Source organism: Convolutriloba macropyga, chromosome 14, assembly GCF_964194025.1.
Source record: "Convolutriloba macropyga chromosome 14, txConMacr16.3, whole genome shotgun sequence".
NCBI classification, from domain to species: Eukaryota; Metazoa; Xenacoelomorpha; order Acoela; family Convolutidae; genus Convolutriloba; species Convolutriloba macropyga.
This window is the reverse complement of record NC_134481.1, coordinates 230,011-246,746: the sequence shown is the minus strand read 5'-3', so window position 1 is coordinate 246,746 and position 16,736 is coordinate 230,011.

The following is a 16,736-nucleotide window of genomic DNA, read 5'->3' as shown; positions in this document are numbered from 1 at the left end:
ATTATTGGTTACTTTTGAACTCATATCACCTTATCCAAATATTGATAGCCCCATTGACTTAAGAAATACGTTCAGTGGATCACTGATAAAGTTTTCAGAGAAAAACTTATGGTTTAAATGGCTTCGACACTTTCTTCTTGCGCTTTTCTACTGAATTTTTGGTTTTTGCCTGTTTTTGGTGTTGTTTTCATAGGCAAAAAACTTATTGTGATGTTTATTGATTACCTATGAATGACAAACGTTATTGTCCTCACATGGGTTTGTAAGTTTGCGTATTTTTTGACTTCCGTTGGAAGCTAGTGATTTTAACGGCTGTTAAGACTTTGAAAATAATTTTTCAAAAAATTTTTCTGAACATTAACCAATCTTAAACTTTTTTTCGTTAACTGATAGTCAGTATCAGTAGTGACAGGACCCTGTTTTCTTCTACTGCAAGCAAAATTAATCTGCTTAGCGGCTTTATCTTCTAACTATTGGTTCTATGACTTCAATTACAAGATTTTAAATTTTGGTTGCTCTTGCACTCTTATCACAATATCCACCTTTTGATAGCTCCCATTGGCTTAGAAAATACGTTCAGTGGATCACTTATAAAATTTTCAGAGAAACGACAATTTCTTCTCGCATTTTCCTACTGAATTTTTGGTTTTGCCTGTTTTTGTTGTTGTTTTCGTAATCATCAGACTTATTGTGATGCTTTTTAGATTAACTTTGCATGACAGATATCTTCTTTCTCCCATCGGGGCATTTCGGAGTGTATTTATTGACTTCTTTTGAAAACTATTAATTTTAATGGCTGTTAAGTCCTTTAAATTAATTTTTCGAAATTTTTTTAAAAACATTAACCAATCTTAAATTTTTCGTGAACTGTTATTCAGTCTCAGTATTGAGAGGACCCCTTCATTTCTATTGCATACAAAATCAATCTCGTTTCCGGTTTTATCTTCTACCTAGTAGGTTTAAGACTTCAATGCCAGGGGTTTTCATATTTTTTTAACTTTTGGATACTTTTTTATATTTTTGGCTCCCTTTGAATTCTTTTTACATTATCCTAATACTGATAATTCCCATTGGTTTAGGCAAGACGTTCAATGGAACATAGATAAAGTTTTCAAAGTAGAGCTTAAGATTTAAATTGCCTCGACACTTGCTTCAGGCATTTCACTTTCTTCGTATTCGGTGATTCTTTCAAGTAATATTGTTAAAAAAGAAGAATCCCATTGCTGCTAAAAAAATTAATTTAAACTAGAAAAGTTTCTATTGAAAACTGCACTTTTTAATGACTTCGCCACTTTTCTCGCTCAATTTTTTTCTTGAATTTGCTGTTTTTTCCTGTTTTTTGTTCTTTAGGTAGCCGAAAATCGCTGACCGGTCGCATAAGCTTGTAAAGGAAGATTGAATGAATGATGTTACCCAAGGCACTCAGTTTAAAGCGATTAACCTTAATGTTTATGATTTACATACTTATTTTTTTAAAATTTCAGTTTTTGTTGTTATTTTCGTCTAAATGTAACTTGTTTTCATCATTGTGAGGTCCCGTCCAATTTCTTCTATTTCAACAAAAAACATATCTACATATATGATTTGTCGCTGACGTTTTGTTTGTTGGACAATATGCTTTTTTATAAACGTTTTTTTGTGTTGTCAGTTTTGAGTTTCTTTTTCTTTTCTTTCAACACAATCGCTTAGTAACAGATCCCAATGGTTTTCAAATGTGGCCCAGGTAAACTTAGTTAATGTCCAGTATAAATCCTTTAGCTGAAATAGTAGAAATAACAATTGGATTAAAAGTACATAATTTTCAGATAATAGCTAATGATTTTAATGGTATCAATAATTTGTGTTTTCGCAAATCGTTTGTATTTTGTTGAGTTTTTCTGCATCTGTAGTCCGTTTCTAAGGCTTAGTATAACCAAAGACAGATCCTTTTGGTTTCTTAATAACTTTTTAGTAATTTGTCAAGCTATATTTAGTTAAAAGCTAATGCTTTTTAAGACTTTTGAAATTTCTTGGTTTATAAAATTTTGATTAATTTTTGAATTTTGCCTCATTATTCGTTCTCTTTGTCGACTTGTTTCCTAATCTCATTAAGAAAGCATTCCATCTGTTGTATAGTTAGGAAAAAGTAAATTTGTGTAGTTAAGGTTTTATCTGACTGCATTTTGGCGATGTTACTAGGTGATTTTAAATTTTGTTATTCAGTTTTGGCCGTGAAATTTTTGTTTTTGCTGATTTCGTTGTTTGTTTTTTTCTCGTAGTCTCTAAATGACAGATCTCATTGGCACTTTAATGAGGCATGGCATTATGTAATTCAATTAGTGGTTAGATTGTGTAACGATGGATACAAGTTCAATTATCTTATTTTGTTATATCGTCATTTGGTTGACAATCAAGTAACGAATGTTGATAAACTCGAGTCGGAACATCATGTGCGAACGCACATTAACGAGCCTCCTTGTTGACTTTTGAGATTCAAAAAGGCATAAAGTTTGCGAAATACTTCAAACATTTAAAAAAAAGGTAATTTTTTCCACTAATTATGTGAAACCTCGTGGTTTTTTGTTTTGAGTGCCGGCACAAAGTGAGCACGTTTGCGTTCCATGGATTTGTTTTTAAGTGCTCCTGCAAATCAAGCCAAAAAATAGATTAAAAATTATCTAAAAGGTTCAAAAAATAAAGAGTCCACAAAATGTTTTTGTTTTTTATACGCGCAGAGCTAGCAATAGACTTAACTCTAAGGCTTTGAAAAGGCCTCTTTTCTCAATCTAGAAAAATTTTGCAGACGCTTCGCAGTTACTGATGTCAATTTTGAACGAAAAGTTTTTTTATACTCCTAATTCAGAGGAAGCTCTCGATGGCCTATATCTCAATCAGAAAAACCTTGACCAACCAACTGTTGAGCTGAAAAAACTGCTAAGCTTGCGGTATTTTCAAACCGTTTACAACTGTATCGTTACCCGGGTCGAGATGGCAGCGCCGTTCCAGCGCAACGTTTTGTAAGAAATGCGCTGAATGCGCTGAAATTATGTAAGACATGCGCTGAATGCGATGAAAGTTCGAGATGGCGCTGTAACTTTAAAATTTCAGCCCACCTTCAGCGCATTTCTTACTTAATTTTAGTGCATTTTCATCTCATTTCTTACATAACTTTCAGCACCTTTTCAGCGCACTTCTTACAAAGTTTCAGCGCATTTTCAGCACATTTCTTACATAAGTTTTAGCACATTTTTCAGCAAATTTCTTACATAACTTCAGCGCTTTTCATATCAAACGTTTTATTATTATAAATTCAAATTAAATGGTAAGCATTTCAGTGCTCAATAGCGCAGTGGACTAATTGATAAATGAGACAAAATGATCGGGGTTCGAGCCTGGGAGCCAAAGACAAGAGCTGAACTTTTTGAAATTTCAGCGGATTTCAGTGCATTTCTTACAAATTTTCAGCACTTTTCAGTGCATATCAGCGCATTATTATGTAAGGTTTTGCGCTAAATTCTTTGGAAATTGAGCGCAATTCAGCGCATTTCTTACATAATTTTTGGAAATTTTCTCGACCCGGGTAAATCTGCATTTTATGTGCTCCATAATGTCACAACGCAAATTTCTCCACGATTCTTGGAAATGTTTTCGATTTGTCCAATTTTCTGGAGAAATCTCTGGGTTGAATCAACAGCTGATCGACTTCTGTACCATGTTTATTGTACAATGTACGGCAATCGCTTCAACTCAATTGTTTCAAGACATTTCACTAAAAAGTGTACTTTTAAAATTTCCTCGGAATCAGAAACTTAGCTTTTTGTTAGTAAAATTTAGAAGCGCTATTTTCTGCCATTTCCTCGGGATTAGCCCAGTGTTGCAAATGATAGTCCAAGCTTTATATTCAGCCACCACATCACTTCAATTTTCAGCATTAATAATGGACTGTTCTTTTTTTATGACACAGATGCCAACTAAATACTATTAAGACATATTGAGTTTTCGTAGTTCTTTTAACCAGTTTGCTATTACTTCAAAAGCATAATTTTGCAAATCCAACAAATATATACAAGCAAAGACACATAGTACATTCCTTGACACAAAGTATTCCGTCTTGATTTCAAAATTACATGGTCTGGAAACATCAAAAAACTTACGAAAGTCTGAAACTGTGGTCATGGACAAACATAAGTCTGGACAAAAACACGCGAAAGTACGACAATGGACGCACGAACCTTTTTTATTTAAAAAGTCTGCAGTCTGCACATGAAAGCACTAACTTTTTTTCAGCCCGGATATAAAATAGTAATGCCCATTAGCTGACTCGTAGAACTCTTACTACAGAGTACTCACTCAAGTGGAAGCTTTCGAGGCAGAAAACTGGAACTCACTTGAGCTAGGAACTAAAAAAAAACAAATAGTCGAAGGCAAAAAAACTTCTAGCAGTCTTCATTGTGTTTAAAATTTGTACATCATGAGTTATAGAAAGTAGCTAAAGATCGGAAAAAAACAAATTAGCGCCTTGCAGGCCAAATTACATCAGTTTTAGCCAAAGAACACTTTGCAACGCTTTTCTTTAAGTTTAAGCAATGTTTGCATATTTGCTAAAATCATACTAAACATGTTGTACTCAAATACTTGATGACAGTTCAATTGAGCAGCGATTGTATCTTCACCAAACCGATTGAGGCAATTGCGCTGCGATTGCCGACTTATTTTCCACTACTTGAATTCCGAGCTATGAATTTAGCATTTGCGGTGCGAATGGCTTGACTATCTTTCACTTGCTATTTGAAGAGCAATTGGTTAACTTTAAGTTACGACTGATTTACAACAAAATGATGAAATCTAGATCAAAAAGGAAATTATCAAATTGATGGGCTTGTTCACACAATAAGAAAGAAGTAGAAGTTTATTTACAGTAAGAACGGACAGTTTCCTGTCTACTTGACTGAACAATCATGAAATAATGAACTAATGGTGTATGAAGAACTGAAATAATAGCAACTGCCCTTGATATGGATTAAGTGATCAAATTTGAACTAAAATACGGTATTGGATACTCTGAAGATAATATCAATCCCGTATGACCTTTCCTCCTATTGGAGAAAAATAAAATTTGTTAAATAAAAACAGAAAATTAGTATTTATTCACTGGTTATAAAAATAATAAGATACTAGATAATTTGCTAAAATACAGTGTTCAAAGTTTATTTGGAATCTGAGCGTTTTTTGGCCTCTAATACTGACATTTCTTGCGGCGAATTAGGGATTGGATCTACACTCTATCTTTCATTTGAGTTTCTTGGGAATGCCACGCCAATGAAGGTGGTATCTGAAATTGGAAGATCTGTAGAATATCCTTATTCTGAATATTTTGCACAATGTATTGGGGCTGGAAGTTCTTTTTCTGCTTTTTGAGATGGCGTTCACTCCTTCTGACCGAGGAAGTATCGGAGTCCGATTTGTTGATAACTTGAATAATACGTTTCACTTTCCGCAAGATAGGGGTTACTTGCCGAGCAGAAGGAGTTGATTGCGGTGCGGATGGTCCTGCTACATTGGGTTGTGTAGGTGGAGCCGCAATTGGAACTGCTGGGCTGCAATGCCGTATTTGCGTCAAAGCTGGCCGCTTTTTGAAATGCTTCCCTGTGCTTGGGGTTACGGTTTGGAATTCTCATCTTTAAAGCACGAGCAACCTTACTAGAGGTGGGAGTGCAAGAGCGTCCGGAAAAAAATAAAAATAACGCCGTCAAGTTGCTTGCGATTGCGTTTAATTTTCTTACGCAAATGTTTTTTTGTGTTTGATAATTTTCTGCTCTAATGTTTTCTCTTTTATCTTTTGCAGCCGCCTATCGATGTATTGGCCGAGTTCTGTGTCGCCCTTTCACTTCTCGTCCCAAATTTTGCAATGTTCGAATTTCGGACGCAAACTTCTGGCCTATTTGGCTCTTTGATGACACTGGTCATTGTGGTAATATTCCCACAGTGTTCCGTGGGGTGAGGACTCCGTATAGTTCATCTAGATTCTTTTTTGCCTTTTCGCTACACGTTTTTTTGTGCTATCTGGACCTCCACGCTCCTTTCGCTTCGCGGGATCGGCCTGGAGATACCTTCAGACCACATTAGTCTCGATTCTCCATCTATAATTTTTTTGCTCCTCGTGAGCTCGGGCATTCGCAGCGCAGATGACGTTCTCAGTTTCAACATTTGAACGCAATCTGTATCTGCCCTCTATGCATCCATGAGATACGATCTGCCCGGGATGTTTTCTTCGTCTAAATAAAAGTTAATTAATTTTTTATAACTTAAATTTTTTTATTTGATTTTGTGCTGATATGTGAAAATGTTGTATTACAACGTCTGCCAAAGTGTGCTTCAAATGATGAAATTTTTTTTAGATATAAGTATTCGTTGTATAGTTGCATGTTTTGATTGTTCAAGATTAAATTTTTTATTTAGATGTACTTCCATTCACGATAATTGGCGATTAACAGCTTGAATAAGACGTTCGACCAAATCTATTGCGCTCTGATCATTTGCAGGTGCGTATGTAGATTAAACAATATTTTTAGTACAGAATGTTTCAAACTTTATGTCTGTCGAATATCTAGTTGATCTGATCTAATTGTTCTAGGTACTCCGTGGTTATATATATGTAATGAGACATTTAATTACATTCGTGCTAGATGCGTTATTTACTATTTCTACTGTGGGGTATTTTGAGTATCGATCGACCCTTGTAGCTAAATTTTGTTCTAAGCCCTTTTCATTAATAGTAGGTCCACCAAAGTCTGTTTGGATTTCGTCATTCGGTTTAGTACAATTAGATAAAGGTGACCATTTGCTATGCGGAGTCACGTGTTTTAAATTCTTACCAATTTCGTGCAGGTTTTGCACTCGCAGGTTTTTGCCATTATACCTCGATGTATATATTGCCACCAAATGTTTTGTGCTAAGGACAACATAGCGAAACTTCAGTGATATGTGGTGTGAAAGTCCTCCAGTACAGCGTTTTTCAAGGCTTTAGAGATTGCGATCCTGATTCCCCTTTTTTGTTGTTTTGAAGAGAAGAAGACGAAATGATCATAGATGATGTTTCTAGCTTTTGCGAACGAATCCTCCATCAATACTGTGGGGTATTTTGCTTTAGAGTTTGCGATCCTTTAGAGATTGCGTTTTTAAAGGCTTTAGAGATTGTCGATGCACAAACACCCATGCTTTACGCTCATGTCCCGCCATTATGAATATATGTAGGGGCTGATTTTCTTCAAACGTTCTTCATCGTTGCGAATGACGAAATCTCACACCTCCTTCAAGATGGCGTCCCTCCTGTTCAAAATTGTCAACAATTTTTTGCTAAAGATCTCGTTGATTGTGTCGGTCAATCTCAGGTCCTCCGCGGTGTCTAAGGCATTAGCAGAAGGCGTTTGTCTCGGTATAAGACGAGTTGTTTGCTGCTGGTGTCGTATTGGAGTGTGAGTTGTCTGAGAATGTGATCGGGCTTTCGTTGGTGTAGATTTTGTTGCTTTAGTTCTCGGCAAATCGGAGATAGCGTTTTAGCCAAAGAACACTTTGCAACGCTTTTCTTTAAATTTAAGCAATGTTTGCATATTTGCTAAAATCATACTAAACATGTTGTACTCAAATACTTGATGACAGGTCAATTGAGCAGCGATTGTATCTTCACCAAACCGATTGAGGCAATTGCGCTGCGATTGCCAACTGATTTTCCACTACTTCAATTCCGAGCTATGAATTTAGCATTCGCGGTGCGAATGGCTTGACTATCTTTCACTTGCTATTTGAAGAGCAATTGGTTAACTTTAATTTACAACTGATTTACAACAAAATGATGAAATCTAGATCAAAAAGGAAATTAACAAATTGATGGGCTTGTTCACACATTAAGAAAGAAGTAGAAGTTTATTTACAGTAAGAACGGACAATTTCCTGTCTACTTGACTAAACAATCATGAAATAGTGAACTAATGGTGTATGAAGAACTGAAATAATAGCAACTGCCCTTGATATGTATTAAGTGATCAAATTTGAACTAAAATATGGTATTGGATATTCTGAAGATAATATCAATCCCGTATGACATTTCCTCCTATTGGAGAAAAATAAAATTTGTTAAATAAAAACAGAAAATTAGTATTTATTCATGGGTTATAAAAATAATAAGATACTAGATAATTAGCTAAAATACAGTGTTCAAAGTTTATTTGGAATCTGAGCGTTTTTTGGCCTCTAATACTGACATTTGTTGCGGCGAATTAGGGATTGGATCTACACTCTATCTTTCATTTGAGTTTGTTGGGAATGCCACGCCGATGAAGGTGGTATCTGAAATTGGAAGCTCTGTAGAATATCCTTATTCTGAATTTTTTGCACAATGTATTGGGGCTGGAAGTTCTTTTTCTGCTTTTTGAGATGGCGTTCACTCCTTCTGACCGAGGAAGTATCGGAGTCCGATTTGTTGATAACTTGAATAATACGTTTCTCTTTCCGCAAGATAGGGGTTACTTGCCGAGCAGAAGGAGTTGATTGCGGTGCGGATGGTCCTGCTACATTGGGTTGTGTAGGTGGAGCCGCAATTGGAACTGGTGGGCTGAAATGCCGTATTTGCGTCAAATCTGGCCGTTTTTTGAAATGCATCCCTGTGCTTGGGGTTACGGTTTGGAATTCTCATCTTTAAAGCACGAGCAACATTACTAAAGGTGGGAGTGCAAGAGCGTCCGGAAAAAATAAATATAACGTCGTCAAGTTGCTTGCGATTGCGTTTAATTTTCTTACGCAAATCTTTTTTTTGTGTTTGATGATTTTGTGCTCTAATGTTTTCGCTTTTATCTTTTTCAGCCGCCTATCGATGTATTGGCCGAGTTCTGTGTTGCCCTTTCACTTCTCGTCCCAAGTTTGGCAATGTTCGAATTTTGGACGCAAACTTCTGGCCTATTTGGCTCTTTGATGACACTGGTCATTGTGGTAATCTTCCCACAGTGTTGCGGGGGGTGAGTACTCCGTATAGTTCATCTAGATTCTTCTTTTGCCTTTTCGCTACACGTTTTTTGTGCTATCTGGACCTGCACGCTCCTTTCGCTTCGCGGGATCGGCCTGGAGATACCTTCAGACCACATTAGTCTCGATTCTCCATCTTTAAATTTTTTTGCTCCTCGTGAGCTCGGGCATTCGCAGCGCAGATGACGTTCTCAGTTTCAACATGAACGCAATCTGTATCTGCCCTCTATGCATCCTTGAGATACGATCTGCCCGGGATGTTTCCTTCGTCTAAATAAATGTTTATTATTTTTTTATAATTTAAATTTTTTTATTTGATTTTGTGGTGATATGTGAAAATGTTATATTACAACGTCTGCCAAAGTGTGCTTCAAATGATGAAATTTTTTTTAGATATCAGTATTCGTTGTATAGTTGCATGTTTTGATTGTTCAAGATTAAATTTTTTATTTAGATGTACTTCCATTCACGATAATTGGCGATTAACAGCTTGAATAAGACGTTCGACCAAATCTATTGCGCTCTGATCATTTGCAGGTGCGTATGTAGATTAAACATTATTTTTAGTACAGAATGTTTCAAACTTTATGTCTGTCGAATATCTAGTTGATCTGATCTAATTGTTCTAGGTACTCCGTGGTTATATATATGTAATGAGACATTTAATTACATTCGTGCTAGATGCGTTATTTACTATTTCTACTGTGGGGTATTTTGAGTATCGATCGACCCTTGTAGCTAAATTTTGTTCTAAGCCCTTTTCATTAATAGTAGGTCCACCAAAGTCTGTTTGGATTTCGTCATTCGGTTTAGTACAATTAGATAAAGGTGACCATTTGCTATGCGGAGTCACGTGTTTTAAATTCTTACCAATTTCGTGCAGGTTTTGCACTCGCAGGTTTTTGCCAATATACATCGATGGATATATTGCCACCAAATGTTTTGTGCTAAGGACAACATAGCGAAACTTCAGGGATGTGTGGAGTGAAAGTCCTCCAGTACAGCGTTTTTCAAGGCTTTAGAGATTGCGATCCTGATTCCCCTTTTTTGTTGTTTAGAAAAGAAGAAGACGAACCGATCATAGATGATGTTTCTAGCTTTTGCGAACGAATCCTCCATCAATACTGTGGGGGGTATTTTGCTTTAGAGTTTGCGATCCTTTAGAGATTGCGTTTTTAAAGGCTTTAGAGATTGTCGATGCACAAACACCCATGCTTTACGCTCATGTCCCGCTATTATGAATATATGTAGGGGCTGATTTTCTTCAAACGTTCTTCATCGTTGCGAATGACGAAATCTCACACCTCTTTCAAGATGGCGTCCCTCCTGTTCAAAATTGTCAACAATTTTTTGCTAAAGATCTCGTTGATTGTGTCGGTCAATCTCAGGTCCTCCGCGGTGTCTAAGGCATTAGCAGAAGGCGTTTGTCTCGGCATACGACGAGTTGTTTGCTGCTGGTGTCGTATTGGAGTGTGAGTTGTCTGAGAAGGTGATCGGGCTTTCGTTGGTGTAGATTTTGTTGCTTTAGTTCTCGGCAAATCGGAGATAGCGTTGATGAAGTGATTTTCTGATTGGTGAATTCTGAGTTGATTTTGGGAAAAAAGCGAAGTATTTTTCTGTTGGTTGTATTTATAGTTGGAATTTTGTACTTTCTCGCCTAATGGATGATTTTGTGATGATTGTTTAAGTTTGTGTCCAATAGTAGCTTTTTTGGGTCTAATTGGTCAGATTGTTCACATTCTGTTTTGTCTGACTTTTGCAGCGTAGATGTAGCAAATTTCTTTATGGAATGTGATTTATGCAATGGCAGATTACTTAGTGCAAATTGTGGTTTTGAATTTTTGAAGACGATGTATTTGCGATGCGATTGTCATTTTTAAGTTGTGATTAATAGATTTATTCTGATGTGCCAATTGCGACGCAATTGGTAATGAGGTATTGTGATACAGTGATTGTAATACAATTGGTTTGATTCAAATTTGCGAATTATTTTGACTTAAAATACTTGTGTGCGGGGGGATTAACCTACTTGATGGTTGTGCGGGCTAATGTAGGCTTAATATGCCATCTAATTTCTTTACAGTTTGTAATTTGTTTTAAGAAGTTTTATTTGAGTGTCATGATCTTGCATGTTGAGCATGAAGCTATCTCTAATTAGAGGGGTTTCTTCATCCCCCAAACTGCAATTTTCTGCCTGTTCAATGAGGCGTCCATAGAAGCTCTCTACTGATTCCCATTTTTTGTTGTTTAGAAGAGAAGAAGACAAAACGATCATAGATGATGTTTCTAGTTTTTGCGAACGAATCCTCCATCAATCGCCAAACTCCTGTAATGCCTCTTTTTTGATTTGGAATGTGGGGTGTTTGCTTTTAATTATGCGACGACCATCTGTTCCAAAACATAGGTAGAGGAGTGATGCAGCTTTTTGTTCGCAGTGTTCCCAGGGTTTATCCCAGCACAAAATACCAATTTCATTTATCTTCTTGCATCGATTCTGCCAAATTACCTGCAGTTACTGGTTGCGGACTTTTCTGTCCCTTTCTGTTGCTTGAGTATGAGTTTCCACGGGTTCTTAATTCACTGGCTTAGGTGGGTAGGTGACCGCTGGAGGTGGTCCATTATGCAAGGTTTCCAATTGAAGCCCTTCCTTCACCAACAATGTTAATTTCCATTGTTGTGTTCATTTGTCCCACAAAAGTGTTGGTGTGAGAGTGGGTTTCTCCCAAAAGGCATCGATGTAAAGAGGAGTTTTGCGAGAGTCGATTGCTGACTGGGCCATGTTGTATTCAATTACTTGGTGACTATTCAATTGAGTAGCGATTGTATATTCACCAAACTGGCAATTGCGCTGCGATTGCCAAATTTTTTTCCACTGATTGAATTCCGAGCTATGAATTTAGCATTCGCGGTGCGAATGGCTGGAATATCTTTCACTTGCTATTTCAAGAGCAATTGGTTAACTTTAAAATACAACTGATCTACAGCGGTGCAAATGAGAGAGTGAAACAAAAAATTAAAATCTAGATCAAAAAGGAAATTAAAAAACTTATGGGCTTGTTCACACTTTAAGAAGGAAGTAGAAGTTTACTTACTGTACTAACAGACAGTTTCCTGTTTACCTGACTAAACAATCATGAAATAATGATCTGATGATATATGAAGAACTGAACTAATAGCAACTGAACTTGAAAAACTTTAAAAGATTAAATTTGAACTAAAATACGGTAATGGATATTCTGATGATAATATCCATCCCGTATGACAAAGCAAAAATAAGTTTCACGATATATACAGGGAATGGAAAAAAGTAGTGTTTTTTCACTTACATAAATTTTGTGAAGTTATTTTGGTTTGTGTGGTTTTGAACGCATGAAAATCTAGTCATGTACTCACGATCGTCTGGTAAACGCACAAAAAAATAGCGAACGCAATCCTATATGAATTTGATCGCATGAAATAGTTATGAACACACGAAAGTTTGATCATGAACGCAAGAGAGTCTTGTGAAAGCATTGAATTGGGAGAAATGAACATACGAAGTTTTTGACATCCAAATTTGAGGTCCAGACCCAAATTGTCGTCTGATCAGATTTTACAGACCAAAGTTACCTCTGATCAGAATTTCCACACACAAAAGGTTTCTGATTAGACTTTTCAGACCGAACATCTTCAGATCATGGTCCAGACTCAAAATCAGACCATTGTACAGACCTTAATCAGACTATGATCTGACTGAAGCGCGCTAGAATCAGTTCTGATCAGACTTAAGTGCGCTCGAAATAGTCTGATTTGAGAAAGATTTTACTTATGAACAAATATCATATTTTTGCTATATTTTCTTCTTTTCATAAAAACTGACGTCTGCAGTATTTAATTCATCCAAGGAAAAATCAATTATAAATGTATTGCTGTAGAAAACGAAACCCAAGTGTTGAAAACAAATTATATTTAGTGCACTGTTTAGTGTATATATCTGACTCCATGGAGTTTCGACAGCTTTCCATAAGAAAAATAGTCTCCAGTTGATCAAAATTTCCTGTGAAGGGGACCGGCCTTTGATATCTGCTGGACTCCTTTTTCTGATCAGAGCTATCGGACTTTAGATGAGTCTCTGATCAGAACGCTGCTTTATTGTTGCCTCCTGGCAGAGTCAACATCTCTCAGAAAAAGAAACAAAAAAATGAAAAAAAAAATGAGGCGCTCGAAATGGTCCCTGATCAGAACCAATTGCGATCGAAAACATTCCTGATCAGACCCAAGTGCGCTCGATTTGGTTATGATCAGACCCAAATGCGCTCGAAGAGGTTATGATCAGACCCAATAGCGCTCGACATCGCCTGTGATCAAACTTCTCAGACCAAATTGACCTCTGATCAGACCATCTCCCGACCTCGGTCCAGACTTTTCAGATCAAAATTTCCTCTGAACAGGCCATCTCCAGACCATCGTCCAGACTGTAGTGCGCTCGAACTTCCGTCCAGACCCTGTAATTTCGGTCTGGGAACGCACGGGTGTGCGCTCGACTGGGTCTGATCATAAACCAAATTGGGTCTGGACCTCAACCTGGGATACGCTGTTTTTGTCTTGCACCTGAACCTGGGACGTGTTTCTGCTTCTCAAAGCTAGCGTACTAAGGGTGTCTCGCATTTAAAAGAAAAAATGCTAACAATTGTGTAGGCTATGAAGTGACGCATTTCTTTCTTACACTCCGAAACAAACACAAGTGACAGCTTTTCACATTTCAAGCAAACATACTAACAAATTTCTGCTGCTCAGAGCAAGCATGCAGACGATATGATATGCTTCCAAGCTAACGAACTTAGATTTATTCGCTTCGAAGTAATCATACTAAAATTATTGAAATTCAGCACAAGAGATTGTTCAGATTTTTTACAGCCTTTTCAAGCAAACTGTTTGATAGTTTCATACGTTAGAAAGAAAATATATTCACATTTTTTGTTGCTCAGAGCCGTAGCACACCCATAATCTGATACGTTTTCAAGCTCTTCTAAAAACAAGTCAATTTTATTCGTTTCACGGTAGGCATTTTGGGCATCTCATGCACTTCAATCCAGCAGGCATGCAAACGATTTTTTTGTATTCGGGTGGGAAAATTTTTTCCTACTTTTTTCATCAAATATGAGTAAGCTCTCAATGAAGACTTCCTATAAACGTATTGAAGAGACCCTGTTCAAGCTGCGAGCGGTATTTCAGCTCAATTTTCTTCGAAATTATCCGAATGCGCTGAAATTATACAGGAAATGCGCATTTTTTTATTTATTTCAGAACAACTTCAGGTTATTTCTTTCCGAATTTTTAGCACTTTTTTCAGCGCATTTGGTACGAAAAAATAATCACTTTTATGAGCTCAAGTGGTCCATATCTTTCTGATATTTTCAGCTCTTTTTTTTACATAATTTTCATTTTTTTTTCAGCGAATACTTTACAAAGTTTCAGCGCAGTTTCAGGGCATCTCTCAGCACATTTTGTACAGAACGTTTATTAAATTTGTAAACTCAGATAGATGATCTCTTTCTGATAATTCCAGTTCAATTCAGTGAAATTCAGCTACAATTAATGAGCGCATTTTCATCACTTTTCTTGTGAATTCACTTGGTTATAAGCTCGAATTGTTGTGTGTAATTATTTTGTGTATTTTGTGTAATTAGCTCATATTTTGTTTAATTATTAACTAATTATAATTAACAGAGACACAGGACATGCTGAAACTTGATACCCGTTTGTTTCCTCGGATCCATCAAAAAACCCCCCTACGCTGCAGAAAGCGGCAGCTGTTGATAGTGAGCTGAGGGAATAATGAACCAATCCTAGAATGCCCGTAAAGGTCAGATCCATGACAGACTGGATAGTGACTAAAGAGTATTCAAGAGAGTGTAATTCCTGCACGTAGTATACAGTTGCCAAGTAATACAAGTTACAAATTATTGTAAGAATACATACTGGACCCTATAAACAAACAAACACTATCGAAAACCTTTAAAAAAAGGACATTCATTATATGGCTCTAAGTCTTTATTATAAGGCAAATCTATTTGTACCATTAATGTGTCGAATATTCTTGCATAAATTTTTTTTTTGACCTTTTGAAGGCTTATTATATTGCTGATATGTTAAAAATTTCTGATTTTCCTGAAAGGGCCATATATATAATTTCCCTGGTTCCTTTCAAGATTGTACCCGGGTCGAGGTTTTGTCAAAAAATAATGTAATATTAGCGGTGAATAGCTGTGAAAAAAAATTTCACCGCAAAGCGCCCGCATCTTTTAGCGTTGAATGCGGTGAATTTTTGTAAGATTTGCGGTTTTTGTTGGTGAATTTTTTTTTCACAGCATTCACTAGATTTCTTACAAAAACAAACTACCGTACACGGTTTCGAACCACTTACCTCCTGCATCTCACTAACTTAACTTCTTATTCTACTTCGCCATGTCACTTTCTTCAATGAAATTTCCTGTGAATTTAAGATAAGCGTTGAAATTAGCGGAGAAAGTTTTGCGATTTTAACGGTAAAAATTTTTTTCACCGCATTCTGCTGGTAGCGCAGAAAATCTTCTTTCTTCACCATATTCTGCTGGTAGCGCGGAAAAGTTTTCATGTGCACTCACTTTCTAAAACGCGTTAGTGGGGCTAACGTCAAAACGTGGAAAAAATTTTTTCCATTGGTTTCCACGACATAAGTCACGCTTTCTAAAAAACTAAGATAGCGTCAATTATATTGAAATGCAAGATGGCCTCAATGGTGATTAGTTTCAGAATCTTCCCGTTCGATGCTAATATTTGACTCGGAGAACAATAAACGGTCTTGCCATTACCAAAATCAATGTTCACAAGAACAATTAAGTCTCTGAATTTGGCCTGAATCAATTTCAAATAAAAACTGGGCTTTAAAGTTTTAGGCTGATTACACGTTCAAAGTTGAAGGGTAACGTTTAACAGTAAAAACTCAAGACAAAATGTAACCCATTTTGACAATGTAGGCAACTTATTTCACTTTTTGCTAAACTATATCCTATCGTTGAAACTGTATATGAATAATGAAAACTGAGGATAGAATTTTGTCACCCGATTCCACAAAACGCAAAACTTGAAATGTGCTTTTTCGGACTTTTACCTCGTATTGAAAAAATTTTAAAGCGTCACCCTCTTATCAAAGATTGCTTAGGTCTGGCATGCTTTGATCAGAGGGTGCAAAATGTGGAATGGTCTGATCAAAGCTCATTGCGTTATTTCAGGGAACAAGGTGTCAACAGTAAAAATAGCTTAAAAATTTATGAATTGCGCTGAATGCAGTGAACAGATGTAAAATGTGCCAATTTTAGCTCTCAATGCGGTGAATGCGGCGAGAAAAAGAATTCGCCGCTAAGTATCGCAAATCTTACAAAAATATTTTTTAACATTAATATTTTTCGATGTGGATTTAGTGCATTTCAATCTGAACAAAGAATTTAACAAATCAATTCAAACCTATTGTCAAAGACACCATACGTATCGGAGTTCAAAAATCTCAAGATCTTTGGAGTGTGATTCTCGAGAAAAAATTATATTGTGATCAGAAAAAATCGGCGAGAAAAAATTTTACCCCTCTAAAAACAGCACATCTTACGTCAGTTCACCGTAGAAATCACTGCAAGTTTTTTTGTGTTGTAAGATTTTCGGTTTTTAGCGGTGAAAACGATATTTTCACCGTTTCTTGTTGGTAGTGGTGAAGTCGTTTTTTT